The sequence below is a fragment of the Gigantopelta aegis genome, chromosome 9 (genome assembly GCF_016097555.1).
Source record: "Gigantopelta aegis isolate Gae_Host chromosome 9, Gae_host_genome, whole genome shotgun sequence".
Taxonomy (NCBI): Eukaryota; Metazoa; Mollusca; class Gastropoda; order Neomphalida; family Peltospiridae; genus Gigantopelta; species Gigantopelta aegis.
In genome coordinates, this window is record NC_054707.1 from 42,074,734 (window position 1) to 42,094,140 (window position 19,407).

The 19,407-nt window shown below is 36.6% G+C and overlaps 1 long non-coding RNA gene across 1 annotated transcript; it reads left to right on the forward strand.

The window, feature by feature from the left end:
* Positions 1 to 6,001: 6,001 nt before the first annotated feature.
* On the forward strand, positions 6,002 to 16,973 carry LOC121382284. The gene is made up of 4 exons (XR_005959141.1): positions 6,002 to 6,162; positions 8,997 to 9,059; positions 12,488 to 12,502; positions 16,188 to 16,973. It is a non-coding gene; the product is annotated as an uncharacterized LOC121382284 (long non-coding RNA).
* Positions 16,974 to 19,407: the final 2,434 nt, after the last annotated feature.

Sequence of the window (19,407 nt, forward strand, 5' to 3'; positions counted from 1 at the left end):
TTTAACGACTCAATGGGTAGGTGTAAGACCACTACACTCTCTTCTCTCTCATTAACCGGTAATAACTAACTCACTGTCCTGGATAGACAGTCCAGATAGCTGAGGTGTGTGTCCAGAACAGCGTACTTGAACCTGAATTGAAAAGAAAATAAGCACGAAAATAAGTTGAAATGAAATGAATGAAATTAATCCTTTCAGAGATTGCCTAGTTTAAAGATTCTAAGGGGACAGTAAAAAACAAAACAAACAACAACCACCCCCCAAAAAAACACACAGAAAAAACACAAAAAACACACACACAACAACAACAAACAACAACAACAACAAACCCTAAAAAAAACAAAAAAAAACAAACAATAAAATAGCCCAGAATCAGGGAACTGTTGTGTAGGTGCCTCTTCAGCTGGATACAAAGGGTATGTTTAAATTAAACCTCAGTGATGTAGTGGTTAAGCCATCGGACCTATGGCTGTAGGTACGGCTCCCACCCAGAGTGAGTTTAACGGTTAGGTGTAAGACCACTACACCGACTTCCCTCTCACTAACCACTAATGACAGTCCAAATATATAAAGGTGCATGCCTAGGACAGAGTGTTTCAATCTCAATTGGATATAATCACGAAAATAGCTATAAATGAAAAATAAAATTTAAAAAAATACTTTTCCATTTTTGGCGAATACTTTTTTATTTTTGGGAATACATTTTATTTGTAGATTACCTGTGTATTGTTTTACTTCTCATAAAAAAATAAATAATAAATCTGCTTTTCTATTAGTTTTATGAGAGAGACGAGTAAATTAGTAAAATATGGCGGTGACATGACCATTTTAACTCACACCCCTGCCTATAGCCTAGCCTCCGTCTCATAGGCGTCGGCCCCTGAAGTAGAAAATCGTATTTTGGGTAGTACCGGTAAGGCGAATAATAAATGTCCCGGGAAATAGAAGAGTCAATTACAAAAATGGGTGCCCGTACGCCTATTGGACTTGTTTTTGTTTGTTTTGTTTTGTTTTGTTATTTGTTTTGGTTTGAGGGGAGGAATTTTAAGATTACCATTCGGGGTATCATTTGTGCTCGTGCGTATTTTTTTATTTTTTTGTTATTTCATTTCATTTGCTAGTATTAGGCTCTACTATTTCTAACTACAACTAATTCGGTGTGAAAATAATTTAAAAACCTTTTTAAATGTTGGTGTTTAATAGCTCAGTTACCATATAATGCTCTATGTCTGTCATGGGACAAATGTTCGAACAACCGTTGCACATAGAAACAAACCTTACTCAATTTTACGAGGAGGATGAAAGTGAAGAGGCTGAACACACATGTTTTTTTAATGAAAAATCTACTATTAGGTCATTGACCATTCAGTCATTGATCACTGGGTGGCGTATTTTCAAAATAAAGTATTTTTATTGGACAAAAGTCCTTTTGTCGTTAGTGGAATCCTGTGAATATATGGCTACTAAGTTCATTTGGTGCTGGTATAGTCGAAGCATACTAGTATATTAATAACTGTCTTGTTATGATGAGAAATGCTGGCGTCGCACTATGACACAGTTTGTGACATAAATGAATGAATGAATGAATGTTTAACGACACCCCAGCACGAAAAATACATCGGCTATTGGGTGTCAAACTATGGTAAATGTAATGATCACAATGTGATGATCAACATCAATATAAAAAATCAACAGTTAAATTAAAACACAGTGTAAAGAACTGCAAAAATACAAATATCACAGTTAGATAATATTTAAAATTTACAATACAACGCAGTATCACGTAGGAACTGTACAATAAGTTCTGAATGGAATCCAATGATTCCATCACATGTCTCTGACCAAAAATATCTTTTCTAGTTTCTTTGAGATGACACTCCACCAAAATGTGGCGTACCGTCAGCGTACACTGATAGTGTTTACACTGAGGTGGAGGATCTTTCTTCAAAATAAATAAATGGGTCAAGTAAGTATGACCGATGCGAGCACGACACAAGACTTTCGTCCTTCCTGCACTGTCTATAGGAAGACTGCCACTTAGTTTGTGGCATAAATGCAATGATAAACTAACAGGCAAAAGAAACTTATCACTTTTAAAATAAGTTTATCTGAATTAAAGATTCTGCAATAAGTTTGAAAGTAATGACAAAACATTCGCCAAAACACACCCTGTGTGTCCGAAAAGTCACTGTTTCCGGATTTAGTGAATTTCTTGCAGTCATGAAAAATGTGAAAAACAGCATAATTTGAATTTATTAAAAAATGCTCGTGCATGATTGTTGCATAAATACCGGTGTGGGACAAAGCAAGGGAGCAGTATCAAAAAGAACATGAGAGAGATGCCGAGCCAACCCAAGCAGAACGCAACAAAGCTATCGGTATGGCCGATATGTGGGCCTCTGAACGGCAGATTGCAAGAACCTTCAACTGCAGTCAAGCCGCCATCAGCAGCTTGTTGAGCCGTTATCAGCAGACAGGCCAGGCACAAGACCGTGCAAGATCGGGAAGACCAAGGGTCACAATGCCAGCTGAAGACCGCTACATCCGGACAATCCACCTGCGGAACCAATTCGTTACGACGATGTCAACGGCGGCGACGGCACTGGGACACCCCATCAGCAGACGAAGTCTTACGACGACTCCGCAGGGCTGGTATCAGAGCTTTACGCCCCTACCGTGGAATGGCCTTGACCCCTCTACACCGTCAACGCAGATTACAATGGGCACGAACTGTACGTCGGTGGCAGCGGCGTGATTGGGAAAGGGTGTTGTTCACGGATGAAAGTCGCTTCAACATGTTCCGAAATGATGGCCGAGTTCGTGTTTATCTACGTAGGGGAGAACGACGACTGGCGCCGAACTGCATCCAAGATGTGCACCCTTTTGGTGGAGGCGGCGTCATGGTATGGGGCGGTATTTGCGGTCAACGGACAACAAGGCTTCTCATCATCCGTGGAAATCTGACTGGTCAAAGATACAGGGATAAAGTGTTGCGACCTGTTGTAGTGTCATTCTTGCGTCAACAGCCTAGGGGTACCCTTTTGCAGCAGGACAATGCACGACCTCATACAGCCAAACTTGTTCAGGATTATCTCAACAACGTTAACGTCAACGTATTGCCTTGGCCATCATGTTCTCCAGACATGAATCCCATAGAGCATTTCTGGGATCATCTTGATCGACAGCTGAGACAACGCGAACCTCCCCCAGCAAATCGACAGCAGCTTGAACAGGTTTTGTTGAATGTTTGGCGCAGAATTCCTGCTGACGTCATCCGGCGACTGACGACATCCATGAGGAGACTGTTTTGGCGTGTATTGATGCAAGGGATGGTCACACACACTACTGAGGACATGTCTTGTCCCATGATTTGACTTTAGGCACCTTTTGAAGGGACTCTGATTGTGTAATTTTTAATTTTGACCCCATGTCTATTTCGCTCGGCCTTATGGCAAGTGCACTATCGATATGGCAATGCTTTTTTGTAAAGATATTGCAAAATGATTCCTTTCAGTAAAATAATCATCATATAGATCACATCTGTCTTGGTTTTTCTTTATGGACCTACTGAACAAGGTGTTAAGTTTCTTTTGCCTGTTAGTCCATATCAATTATATAGAGACAGAAAATGGAAATGATAAAAATAGAAACATCAGTCACTTGTGGTTTGCGTGCATATGCCCATTAATCAAAACAAGGTTGGCTTTGTGAACTACTTTGGCCCATGTTAGGCAATTTTATATGTATATGGGTTCTGTTTAGAAAAATATATTGGTTTACCTTTAAAACTTAGCAGTTGATTTCAAAATGATTGTTTTAGGTGATGTTAAACATATACAGTGGTCATGTCTTTATTTTTGCAGCCATTTTAGAATCTTATTAGAAAGTGAAAGCGAGCATTGAGATCCTTTTCCCACAGAAAACCCTGTATTTGAAATATACATTATTGTTTTATGAAAATATATAAGTCTTACTCTTTGAGGTCATATATTAATTCCATGACCCATAAAATTAAATCAAAACGCAAAAGTCTCTTCCTAGTTGATCTAAAATGCGATAAATTGTTATTTATTGGTTCTAGCTGCTAGTTGCGACAGTCTTGGATTAAAATGATGTTGCAATACCTTAATTAACTTGGAATGGTGACAAGTGCATTTCAGTTTGTATGATTAAACTTAGCGATGTAATGACTTACAGATTAATACGGCGAAGCGTTCATCATGCTTTTTTAAGATTCACATACATACATCTATCAAAAAGGTTTGGTGCCCTTGGATGGTACCAAATGGCCAAATATGGGGTCTTAGCTTATTATTTTATTTATATTATTTAGTTTTTAAAATTATTATATTTATCATTAATACCCACGATGTAATCAAGTTGCCAGACAGGAACTCGTAGTATTACTATTGTGTACTGTGATACAGTATCAGCTCGTCGTTGCCTTTTGACTGCACACACTGACAAACATGTAATGGGGAATTAACTAGTACCGGGAAGTATATATTAGTAATTGGTAAACACCACGTTGTCCATTTCGTAGAATTAAGTTCAGGACCATTTATACAAGTTGGTGTCGTCCCATTTGGTCGAAATGCCAATTGGTCGAAAAATAAGTACTCGTCTGTTATATGACCACTACCTGATAACCTGTGTATGTAATGAGCATGGCCTCTTTGTGTTTATACCAGTTTTGATACACGTTTATCTACTTCCCGGGCCATAACCGTCTCATATGACATGTGAGTATTATTTGTTTCTTTGACTGCCCAGCGTATGACGTGCGTAGTTAATGATTGTACTTTAAACACTTTGTCAGGTATGTGGGAACCGGGTAGTAATAAAACCTTTGGACATAACTAAGCCCTCGCAGATAGAACAGACACACACACACACACACACACACACACACACACACACACACACACACACATATATATATATATATATATATATATATATATATATATATATATATAAACCCTACTCAAATTATACGTTTTAAATACATTTGTTTTTTAATATTAGTTAAAGACGAACACTTTACCACTGGCCTACGCCCCACCCCTTGAATATTAATGTCTGTATATTTAATGAGTTTCTAGACGTCCTAATGTTTGCTGTAGCTAAAACTGAATTTGTTTTCCTAATATATATATTTTGCGTACATACGTTTATATTAGGATGTAAAATCTAGTCTCGGCTTCAAGAAACGTTTAGGAAATAAGAAACACCGTGTAAATTAACACACTGATATTCTAAACAAGAACATGTATTTAATATGTTTCTTTTATTCATTTAAAATTCTCTGTCACTCAGAAACGTATTACAACAACAGCACACTCAGAACAGTCTCTTTTACGTAGCCAAATTACGTACGGGCTGGTTTTTGCCCGAATTCAACGAAAATGCCCGAATCTAAATAACAACAGTCATTCATATTAGCATTACTGCCAAACAGCTATACAGGGATGCAAACGAACCACTATGCCTTTTTGCATGAATTACAACTAAGTTTGAGGGTAGAATGATGGAAATACACGGTAAAAATGTCTCAGGTTAGCACATTTTGCTCGAATATCTCTATAATTTTTGCCCGAATTTGAGCTTTTTCTCCAACATTGGGGGGGGGGGGGGGGAGAGGGGGAGTTGTCCCGCTGTCCCCTGTCTCATACGCTTATGTCAATATTGCTAGTCTGTTCTCTGGATAAAAGAAAAAAATGATAGGAAAGTGCGTTGGAAGCGGTACATAGATGTTTTTAATATCACACACCCTTATGTGTCTCGAACCAACCTTCAAACACTCTTGAAATGACCCTGATCGGAAATGAGGCATGAAACGCGTTAACTATACTCTACACAGCTTTCCAGATTGTCTCGCTAACCCACATATATTGTATCTCGAGCTAACGGTGATTGGTGCAATATATTTGAAAGATGTCACGATTTACACTTGGCATGAAATTCGATCAGTGTGTATTTACCTTAGTAACTGTGTTCACAGCAACGTCAGACTAATGTATATAAGTTTATTATTGTCCATCCCAAGCCATTGCGCACTGAATTTGGACACCTGGATGACACAGAGTTAGAGGTATCCAATATCCGACATGTTTACCATAAAGCAAGGTCTGTTCTGTGTAGTGCTGTTGCTGATTTGTGGTGAGAATTACTTTACTTTACTTTACATAAAATAGAAACATTACCGTCGAAAACGGTTAAAACTCTTTGATGCCATAAATTTCAAACTTTTATTTTGTTGTTAAAATAATAAATAATCCGAGACTAATTTGAGATATATCAAATCAGTGATTTTATGTGCAAAATTTCTTAGCAATAATAATAATATTATTATTATTCTGAAATACCACATTAAAAATCTGTTATTTAATATTTTAAAAATTGATATTGTCTTCTTCTAGAGAATTGATCGGATAGTTATAAAACTTAGCACTATGATTCTCTGGGGCAGTCTTTTGAAAAAAAAACGTTTTTAAAATTTAAACTGAAGATTTTAAAGTCTATGTTCTCGAAATAGTTCTGATTCTCTGGGGCAGTCTTCACAAACAAATAGAAGGGTATGTCTGGTCATTTTGAATTTGTGAATTCTAACTAAATTGAAAAAATTTAAATAGAAATTTAACATTGAACTTTTAAAAATGTGTCTTCTAGAGTTTTGATGGATAGTCGTGAAACTTAGTATAATTATTCGCAGAGCAAGCTTCATAAACTAATAGAAAAATATATTTTGTATTTTTGTTAAATTAAAACATTTTAAATGGACATTTAATCTTGGACATTTAATAGCCTATCTTCTCCTAGAGGTTTGATAGAATAGTTCTGAAACTTCGTACTATACTTTGATTTTCTGCGGCAATCTTCACAAAATAATAAAGAGATATTTTGGAATTTGTATTTTCTTTTATAATTAAAATTTAAAATGTTAAATACTAACCAACATCTATTTTCTTCTAGAGTTTTAAATTTAAAATATTTAAATTAGTTTTGAAAGAAGTTATTACAGTCAGGGCAAATCTCCAAAACGTATTATTATAGACTTGTGATAAAAAAGTTATCTCACAAATCGCAACATTTGTCTCATACAGTTTTAGCTCGATAATTCTAAAACTTGACACATGCATATTCTAAGATGGTCTTATTTTAGTGTAGTTTAATTAATTCTAAATTTTAGAAACTGTCAAAAATTCAAAGTGAAGAAAAACAAAAAACGAACCCCAAAGCATACCTACCGCCACACACAAGTGCTTCAGTGTTATTGACACAGGATCAAATTGTTTTTGCTTCTATGCATGGTAAAGGGAGATACAAGATGTTTCCAGGGAGAGCATGCGACTTTGAAAACGACACGTCACCGAAATACATCAAATTTTATGTACATTATATTTATTTATATTCTCGCTAAAAACACCCAGTGGATGGAGACACTACACCATCCAGCTGACAAAAAGAAAATATTAATTATATTCGTACGTCAAAGACTGGATATTCGTGGGATCGCATTATATTCGTCCGCTAAAAACTGGATATTCGTAGCATCACATTATATTCGTCCGTTAAAAATTGGATATTCGTGACATTTCATCACATTCGTCCGTTAAAGGTCGGATGTTCGTGGCATCGCATTATATGCGTCCGCTAAAAACTGGATATTCGTAGCATCGCATTATATTCGTCTGTCAAAGACTGGATATTCGTGTCATTTCATCAATTTCATCATATTCGTTCGTTAAAGACTGGATTTTCGTGGCATGGCATTATATTCGTCCGTTAAAGACTGGATATTCGTTGCATTTCATTATATGCGTCCGTTATATATTCGAGGGCAGTGCTTACACCCAGCTCCTTCATCCTGAACCCGTGCCTGGATATCTTCTTCTTTTTTTCTGTTGTATGCATGTATACAAATTAACAATTAAAAAGCTGTAATAACACAAAATATCTCCGACTGCCTAATCACTAAGGTCAGGGTGTTCAAATATTGGGGGTCCTGAGATTCGAAGTCTGATTAAAAAGACATGTTTTTCCAACAATAATTCCAGGACTGTACAATAATTTTGACTTCTTTGTCCTTAAATCTACATTTTACAGTAATTGTTGAACTATCCAATAGCGTTCTTAGTACATTCGCCAATTACTTGGCTTTTAATAACGCTTACAGTCTTTGATTTTCATTAGTTGGTGGATTGGGCAAAGGACGCTATCAGAATGCGCAAAGAGTAATTTCAAATACGGCAGTAATATTGCAATCATATATTCTTGTGATGGTACATTTTCTGCTCCTTCATTCAAATCAATTAGTATTGGATAACATCAAAAACAGTTCAATGTATAATATTCTCGAGGCGAAGTCTGTTTAACTAACTAAGTTACATCAATAAAACTTGCAACCTTAAGAAGCCTAGCCATCTCCGCCATAATTATACAGAGAAATACAGGCTTCTCACTCCCGGCCTCGGCGTTGTCGTGGTTAAGCCATTGGACATAAGGCTGGTAGGTACAGGGTTCGCAGCCCGGTACAGGCTCACACCCAGAGCGAGTTTTAACGACTCAATGGGTAGCTCTAACGCTACTACACCCTCTTCTCTCTCACTAACCACTAATCAACTAACAACTAACCCACTGTCCTTGACGGAAGACAGCCCACATATCTGAGATGTGTGCCCAGAACAGCGTGGTTGAACCTTAATTGGATATAAACACGTAATTAAGTAAACGAAAGATAGAAGGTTGCTCACTGAAGACGAACACACGCTTCCGTAGGATGTAGTACACTTAGTTGCATTCTGGGACATCTGCATCCTGTCATTTTAAAATTGAGCACAGAAAAAAAAACATTATGCATGAAAGGATCTTTCTCCAGAAGGCCCGGAAAATCTCATATTGTAATACATTTATCAGTAATAATAATAATAATAATAATAAATAATAATAATAGTAATAATACTATGATTAAAAAAGTGTTCTGTTTATTTCAGCTGCAACTGTGAATACAACGAGCACCACTGACGCCTCCACCAATGTCACCACCACTGGAACAGGTACATCACTAGTAAATAATATTAATATTAATTATTTATTTCAATTTATTTTCTGGCTAATATCCAATTAACGGCGGAATTTAGCTCAGTCGTTTGAGTGCTCGCCTGAGGTGCTTGCGTCGCAGGATCGAACCACCTCAGTGGGTCCATTCAACTAATTGGGTTTTTTTTCTCGTTCCAATCAGTACACCACAACTGGTCAAATGCCGTGATGTCGGCTTTCTTGTCTGTGGGAAAGTGCATATAAAAGATCCCTTGCTGCATTAGGACAAATGTAAAAAGTTTCCTCTGATGACTACGAGTGAGAATGACCAAATGTTTCACGCCCAATAGCCGATGATTAATTAATCAATGTGCTCCAGTGGTGTCGTTAAACAAAAACTTTATTCGTTTCAATTTATGTTTGGGCTAATATCCAATTAAAGTTGAATAGGCTATCCCGAGCTGTCTATCAATGGCAGTGGTAAGTCAGCGAAGTGGTCATACACCTATCCGCTGAACAGTTAAATATTGCAATGGATGGGAGCCCGTACCGCAGTACGAATCCAGTACCTACCAGCCTGGGTGTAGACTTACGATATAAAAACAATCGCACGTAATAATAAAAAGAAAGAAGTGTTTTATTTAACGACGCACTCAACACATTTTATTTACGGTTATATGGCGTCAGATATATGGTTAAGGACCACACAGATTTTTTTAGAGGAAACCCGCTGTCGCCACATAGGCTACTCTTTTTACGACAGGCAGCAAGGGATCTTTTATTTGCGCATCCCACAGGCAGGATAGCACAAACCATGGCCTTTGTTGAACAAGTTATGGATCACTGGTCGGTGCAAGTGGTTTACACCTACCCATTGAGCCTTGCGGAGCACTCACTCAGGGTTTGGAGTCGGTATCTGGATTAAAAATTCCATGCCTCGACTGGGATCCGAACCCAGTACCTACCAGCCTGTAGACCAATGGCCTGCCACGACGCCACCGAGGCCGGTCACGTAATAATAAATTCACAATAACCTGTATGCATGTGTCTTTGGGTTGATCAGTAATTAAAGATGCATTCTCACAGATGGAAGTGCCATGAAAACACTAAATGCAAGTTTATTTGTGAAAAATAGCTATAAATTAACTGATCCGACATGTAATTTTAATGTAAAAATTGTAATGTGTTACCATTCAGCGTAAACAGTAGTTTTCTCGAGAATCATTTGCGAAAATATAAAAGTCCATAGTCCATATTCTTCGCATATCCATTGAAAATGCAACCAAGTCTTTTAAATATGGAGATACGGTGCACTTTCAAATTGTGACGCTACATGTTGACCTATTCGCCACCCTTATTGGATTTTGCAGTAATATAAATATATAAAATAGTAGTATATAAAACATTATTTCTGTATAAACATTTTTATATAAACTTCACAATGCACCAAAAAGTTACAAATAATTAAAAGTTAAAAAGAAACATAAATAAGTAAGGAAGGAAATGTATTTATTATTTAACGACGCACTCAACACATAATATTTACGGTTATATGGCGATAGACATATGGTTAAGGACCACACATATATAGAGAGAGGAAACCCGCTACTGCTATATACACTAGTGATTGTTTGTTTTTTTGTTTTGTATAACGACACCACTAAAGCACATTGATTTATTAATCATCGGTAATTGGATTTCAAACATTTCGTAATTTTTACATATAGTCTTAGAGAGGAAACCCGCTACATTTGTTTTCCATTAGTAGCAATGGATCTTTTATATGCACTTTGCCACAGACAGGATAGTATATACCACGGCCTTTGATATACCAATCGTGATGCACTGGCTGGAACGAGAAATAGCTCTATGAACACATTGACTGGGATCGATCCCAAATCGACCGCGCATCAAGCGAGTGCTTTACCACTGGGCTACGTCCCAGCCCCCACACTAGCCCCAATATTAGTGACTAATTCTGGAACTTTGTGGCAATTTATTGAGATCCAGTGGATCACTGTTGTGCTTTAGTCGTCCATTAACTTGATGTGCTTTTGTACTTTACTAATACACTCGTGTAAAGAAATAAGGGAACACAGAATAAATTGTAACAGCAAATATTGACTATTGACTACACAGTACAAGGAGGTTATCATGATTACAGGCAGGCAATCCCACTGTACTGAATTCAGTCCCACATTATGGTTATGAATTTTATTGAGATATAACTACTCTATATTCCGTCCCATCCTCCTATAGAAATGTGGTTTTCTTTTTGCAAATAATTTCGGTTTGGGTATGTATAATATTACAGTTTTATTTATTTTTGAACCGAATATTTATTTTTAATTGCACATAAAAATTATAGTTTTTTTAATATTCCCAAAATACTTTTACTTTTCTTCTTATGTCAAACCAAACCGAACTTATTTACCAAAAACATTTCTATAGTAGGATAGGACGGACAAAATAATGAATTAAGGTGGTGGCGTGGTTAAGCCATCGGACATAAGGCTGGTAGGTACTGAGTTTGCAACCCGGTACCGGCTACCACACAGAGCGAGTTTTAACGACTCAATAGGTAGATGTAAATCTCGTAAGACCACTACACCGACTTCTCTCTCACTAACTACTAACAACTTATAATTAACCTACTGTCCTCGACAGACAGCCCATATAGCTGAGGTGTATGCCCAGGACAGCGCGCTTGAACCTTAATTGGATATAAGCCCAACAATAAGTTGAAATAAATAAATAAGGGTGGTCACAAATAGCTGTGTTCGATTTTTTCCCCCATCATATCGGTGATGTACTAAGAATGTAAATCCTCCCTTCCCCCACTATTTACTAATTCCAACCGCACTTCATACGTAAACATAATTATCTCTTCTGATTACTACAAATATTTTCACGACTGATTTCTATTGACGTGTCTCTTAATATTGTTTTTTTAATTATTGATGTTAAAATTGTACTGTAGCGTCAAGGCAGTATTTAAAAATAAACATCATAAGACAGTTTGAATTCACCTATCGAGTATCGATTAAAACTGTCTATAAAGGACAATCGATCAGAATAAACTCAACAAATATGAAACACATTCATGCGTGCATACTTACATGCACGGATACAGACATGCAAGTATATGCAAATGCATTCACACGCATATGCATTCACACACAAATACATATTCATACATACAACCCCCCACACATACACATATACACACATACATATATACATCAATACATACAAATGTATTAATATTTTTAACATTTTATTATCATATTCTGAATCAACATAAATATAAACATTTAAATGTGTTAGCGGATTGCATAAATTCATTTTGTTTTTATTCCTAAAAATCTTGTCTAATTCTTGTATTTTATGATCATATTGAAATTGCTTTCAATTGTTTAAATACTTTCTATATCTTTTTTTTCAGGTGGTGACAGTGCAGGTAGCTTCTTTTTTAATTTATTATGATTATTTTTTATTCAAGTAAAAATAATGCGACCTACCTTATCAGTATGTAATTTTAGTTGCTAACTAGGCTTTATTATCCAGACACGTTCTAGGGCCCTTTTCTACGTTTGCAGATTTGGGGCGGTGCTGGGTCGCCCGGGGGCAATGAAGGTTGCTGTATCGGGCACACGCACGTATAAAACGTCTATTCCGGCACAAAAAAGCACATACATGTGTATATGAAAACCCACTCTTAAAGTGGCTACAATATATAAATAAATTTATTTATTTTATACATAGCAATGAAATATATAGATCTACAGAAACCATAAAAGTGATATCAGGTGAACAGTAATATTTTCACTGTATTTTAACTACAGTAAAAATATAGAAATCGTATTTATTAGTTGTAAACGTTCATGATTAAATTATTTGCCTTTGTCTTGTTTCTTCGTATTTATGTTTGATTATTGGCAATGCTTCGCAATTCGTGAAAATATGGTTTTCACACATCACTCGTTGAAATAAAAATCGTATTCGAAAAACCCAATGAAATAGCCTCTATATATTATTAGAAACATCTCGACCATATTACAAATTCATGGATATCTAAGGAGAATTTCCAGGTTATTACTATTTTATACAAGTATACAAATCCAGGGTTTCACGTGACGCAGGAATCCTGCGTATTTGACGCAATATTTACCTAAAATACTCCTAAATACAATATGTGTGCGTTGATGCAAAATATTTCCGATGTCAATCGATTTTACATAAACATTTAAAAAAAAAAAAAAAAAACCCATAACGACTACGAAGTTCAAAACGAAAACAGCCGAGCGGTTTAATTGGTTCCCATCCTTATCAATACGTTTAACGTAACTTAAGTGTGAAAACCAGTGTGGCTAATGTAGTGTGCCAGTCTATTTGTCTAACTTCATATCATTGCGACATTGTCGAATGCGCGATTTGTTTACGGATACCGCGAGTTTTTAGTTCGGTGTATATATAAAAAAAAATTTTTTATTGTTTTTAATACTTGTTTGCCTTTATCATAGTTTGACAACCAATAGCCGATGCATTTTTCGTGCTAGGATGTCGTTAAACATCTATTCTATTCTATTCTGTTGTTTTTAATACATGTAGATGGTTCAGCATATCTCGTAATAAGAGTTAGTCATAATTATTGCGCAAAGCAGGTTAGCATGCAGCATGCATATTAATAATGAATATTATTAAACCATCGATTACTTCTATTTCTTTTCTATTCCTTTTCTGTCCTTTCAGTTTATTCAATCATTTTCACAAACGTTTACTATAATTGATTGATTGATTGATTGATTGAAAATCGCAGTCGCCATTATTGTACAATTTAATGTTTGTAATTAGGAGAGGGCTTCGTAAATTGGATAATTTGTGCCCAATCCTTGTGTGTGTGTCTGTGTGTGTGTGTGTGTGTGTGTGTGTGTGTGTGTGTGTGTGTGTGTGTGTGTGTCTCAGATAATCTCAGTAACGCAAGCTCTTGTTTCGACAAGAGTATTTGATCTTGATCGAGCCAAACAGTAACGTGTCGTATGTCTTGGGTATAATTTGTGAACTCACGCGTAATAGGAAAGTACTATTTATTTAACACATTTGACTGTTCAAACGAGAAAGTCTAATTGATACCTTTCGTTTTTTAAAGAGTATATACTACAACATGTTACATACCTATCGTTATTCCGTCCAAGAAAGTGGGTTTTTTCGTTTCCGTTCTCGTAGTCATATTAGCACACGGGATCGGAATCGAGACACAGGTGCAACGTAAATGGCGAAATGACTGTCGAAAAACACATGGACAAATGATGGTGCATCTGTTGATAAACGGAGTTGGCATTGGAATACTAAATAAGCCTTCTTCTGATTAAAAATATTTCTCTACTGAGATCCAGAGCTTGATTCCCGTAAACCGACTATGAGAAGGGAAACCAGTATGTCTGAACTAATGACGTAGTCCACAAACATCGGTTCTTTAATTTCTCGTTGGAAGGAAGGAAAGGAAAGAATGTTTTATTTAACGACGCACTAAACACATTTTATTTACGGTTGTATGGCGTCAGACATATGGTTAAGGACCACACAGATATTTATAGAGAAAACCCGCTGTTGCCACTTCATGAGTTACTCTTTTCGATTAGCGGCAAGGGATCTTTTATATGCACCATCCAAAAGACAAGGTAGTACATACCACGGCATTTGATATACTAGTCGAGGTGTACTGGCAGGAACGAGAAATAGCCCAAATGGGCCCACCGACGGAGATCGATCCCACACCGACTTTCTCGTTGGATCAGTTTTTGAACGAGATAACAAAACATCTCTAATTATATTATAAACTGTGTTTACACTTACACAAGTTAAACTGTACTCGTTTAGCTAACACAGTTTTGGTTGGAAATGACGAGCGTCCATACGAGTAACAGTTATACCGGTATAAGGCGGTTGTTAACTCGTTTTTATGACACCGCTGTGGAAGAGATACCCGTGTGATATTTATCGTATCTTCACTTTGTGGAATACGTCTTTTGAGAGGTCATGACCTCTGATCATGCGATCGACTGTGTCACACAGTACAACTCCGCATAGATCGTCATGCAATACGTGTTTCCATCGTTCTTTCGATTAATATTTTTATATCGGAAAAATGCTTGCTGTCAATTTTTATCATTAAAGTTAGCATCATAATTTACCAATATATATATTTTAATAATTTGGTTTAGCCGTGAATATGTTATAACATTGTTTGTGTAAACTTCATGGATAGATGTGTGGCGTAGGAATGCAAAGTTTCATTGATAAATAGTCAAATGAAAGTGATCACAATATGACGTCATTTTCCCCCGGTCTTTAATCTGGGCATTTTCATGTCTTGTTTAGTTATTTTGGAAGTCATTATGTGCTATGTTTTTCATTGATGTACGGTGTAATAAATAAAATAGTATACTAGTTCCCGCGTGAGACGGTTTATAATACAACTCGTGTGTATTTAATCGTACTCGCTTTCGCTCATGATGTACGATTGAAAACACACTCGCTGTAACGGTCTCACACGGGAACTCGTTTAGTATTCTCTATATATGTACTGCCTATTCTGACTGTCACGTCACTATCACTTGCGCCATATACAGCCCCAAGTTCAGCCAGCAAACGTGTCGCTGACGTTCGCGAACTTTTTGATTGGTTCCCAACGTAGTCATTTGGTTTACCGTGAAGCGCATAAACCAGTCTAGCAGACGTTTTTCCGCTCGGTCTGGCTGAACGCAGCCATGGTTTAACTAAAACAGTTTGCGTTCACACTTTACATACTTCACATTTAAACTGTTTTAGTTATACCAGTTTAACTAAACCACATACCGAAGTGTTTTTACTATACTGGTTTAGTTACACCGGCATAGTGAAAAGAGCACGTGCACACTTACTTTTTAAACTGGTTTAATTAGTTATGCTAGTTCAGTAAAACCAGTTCAAAGTGTAAGTGTGAACGAAGTTATAGTCTGCATTTCTATGTTGTTTTTATCCTGTCCCGAACCGGTCCCTGGCGATGTCAGAGATCGAACCCGAGATGGGCGTGCCTGAACCTATTCTTGGGTATGGGCACGTAAAAAGAGTTCCCATATCCATATCTATGTTATTCTTTTCAGGCTCTACAACGATTGTATCAACGACAGCATGTGTACTTGCGGGTTTCATGCATCTAATGACGGTGTAAACGACGCTTCACAACCACGACGTTGGATTTCTTCTACCGAACTCTCTTGTTGTTATTCCGTTTGAAGCTCATTTACCCTGACTGTGATTTATTAACACTATCTCTTAATAGCAAAGCGAATTGCTGTGATGTTTTACAGATGATATATATAGTATGTGTGCTCTTGTAGTGTAACAAAAAATAAAGCACAATAAAAATAAAATCTAAAGAGACTAATTTTTAAAAAGTGCATTAAACCTTAATTATATCAGCAGCAATGATATCAATGTTATTGTAGTTTCACCAGTAATGCTCCCTATTGTAGTAAAAGTAATATTAACATAGTTAATAAAACAAAATGCATTTTGAGATGTAAATAATTATAATACAGCACTAGTAGCAGTACTTGAGAAATCTTCTTTCAGTGTATTATACAAATTATAAACAAATTCTTCTATGAGAATCTTAAAGGGAAACGATCTTCCATTCTGTAATTCGCCAAAGTGAGTTCATGAATGAACAAAAGGAAGCTGCCTTAACATGGCCATTTTTATCGGGTAGTAATAATAAAATATAGTAATAATAAAATAAACGAAGATGATGTGTGAAAAAAAACCCATCTATTATGTACGTATTTTAATGTTTATGAGATAGAACCACCCTCTCTAAATTGTGCTTAAACACCTGTTTGTATCACATGATGACCTATGTTCTGAAATAAAGATACATTCAGACGAAATCACGTTTAGTTTGTTGTGAATAGTTGGATATAAAGTATCATGCAATATGTACCATCAAAGAAAAGTGTGTTTTGTGTACAGTAAATCCATGATGATATCTCATAGCTGTGGACTCTGCCTTGAAACTCCCCCCCCCCCCCTCCACACACACACCCTTGTATTTAAAGCATGGTTGCCGTAAAAACTGGCCTATTGCCGATCGATGTAGACGAAATAAAGGTTTCATGGGAACACTATCTGCGTCGAAAATCTGTGTTCCATTAAAGGGAAAACATTTTCCAGTCTTCGTCCGTCGACGATCTGCTACACATTTTATGAAAACCAGTATTATGAAGTTTAAAGTTTGTTTAGTTTAATGTCACCACTAGAGCACATTAATTAATTAATCATCAGCTTTTGGATGTCAAACATTTGTCAATTCTGATATATAATCTTAAAGAGGAAACCCACTACATTTTTTCATTAGTAGCAAGGGATCTTTTTAATGTACTTTCCCGAAGACAGAAAAGCACATGGACCAGTTGTGGTGCATTGGTTGGAACGAGAAAAACCCAATCAGTGGAATGGATCCTCCAAGGTAGTTCGATCCTGTAACGCAAGCACGTCGGGCGAGCACTCAACCGACTGAGCTAAATCCCCCCATCCAGGGTTGCATTTTAGAAAGGAAAACTAAATTTGTTTAAGATTCCGTCATACGTTCTTAATGACAGCTGTCGTCTGTTTAAAATATTATATTTGTAACACTGTACTGGCGACTGAAAGAATAATAGTTTCTGGCATGAGTCCTTTTGTAGATGGTTTTTCTGACACGAGTCTCAAGAAAATCAATCTTTGGAGCGAGCTTTAGCGAGCTCCATGGATTGATTTTCTTGAAAGAGTTTCAGAAAAACCATCTACAAAAGGACTCATGCCAGAAATATTTTCTAGCACAACGTGTCTTATAAATTTTATTATTAATTTAGTCTAACTATACTGTAAGTCTCTTCATTTTATTATCGTAACGTGACGTCACCTCTAAGCTGACACCCATGTTACGTCACGAGTGTGAAAGCATACTGTGGTGTCGAGAAGACCTACTCATAGTATGTGACGTCATATACTACTTTGTTTAAAAAATGACGTAATCAACCGGTAGCAACTGCCGTATACATCCTAATATTAACCAATAAAAAGGGCGGATTAGCGTCTACACACATGTGGTAGACGGTTTTTCTACAACCCCTTTCTAGCACCTTTCTACGACGTCATTGTGCTAGAAGAAACCGACTTCTGTACCGTAAGCTGTTCTTATCGATTAACAACAAGGTGTCTTTTTTTCATACATTTTACTATAGACAGGGTTACAACGTCCACAACTTGTCGAATATAGATACTCTTGGAACACTGGCTTAGACGGGATAAAAGCAATGTCTGATTGCCGGGGTAGCAAGGGTCGATCCTGCAACCCATCGCACCTCGTACCAGCTATATTATTCGAGTAGTATCAAGGGATCTTTTATATGCATCATGTCATAGACAGGATAGCACACACTAGTACTGGTCGTGGTGCACTGGCTGCAGCGATAAATAGAACAATGGGCAGAAAAACAAGTTTACAAGTAAATGCAATCTCAATTTGACAGGAAGAAAAGAGAGTTCCATAAATTATAAACGAACCCGTCTACAACAATCGATGCTGTATGCAACACAATACAACACACTTTGTAGCTATCGACTACAGAATAATATGTTTTTATATGAATTTTTACTTTATTGATTATAAAGTTACGTGCCAGTTCATCCGTTCCCTTTTGACGCAAACGGACTATAAGTGTAGCCGGGAACATATGGAAGGTGGGGATGGAAGTGGGGGTTTTGGACAGGAACATGACGACATTAGGGAACGATTGGCTTAGCTAATTGCTCAAACATCATTTAAGGCCGAATGTTAAAATATTTTTATTGTCAACTTAGTTTGAAAAATGGTTGGAAACAAATGAATTCAAGTGAAGTTTAAAATACCGATTTTAATATAATTTATAAAAATGTAATGGTTAGATATACTATTACAATTTGGCAGCATTAAACAAATGTTACCCTCGACAAAAGTGACTTCTGACTCAGGCGTACGCGTATATTTTCATTAATAAAACAAAACTTCATCTATTAGGCGCGCACACACAAACACAATCATTTAGGACACAAATAAAGAAAACAAAACTTCATCTATTAGGTTGTGCCCATTTGAAAAAAAATAATATTAAAAAACCAAATCAAACCCAACAACCTCAGAACCAAAACAAAACACACACACACACACACACACACACACACACACACACAAACACACACACCTCAGAACCAAAACAAACACACACACACACACACACACACACACACACACATACATACACATACACAAACACAATCATTTAGGACACAAATTCAAGCTAA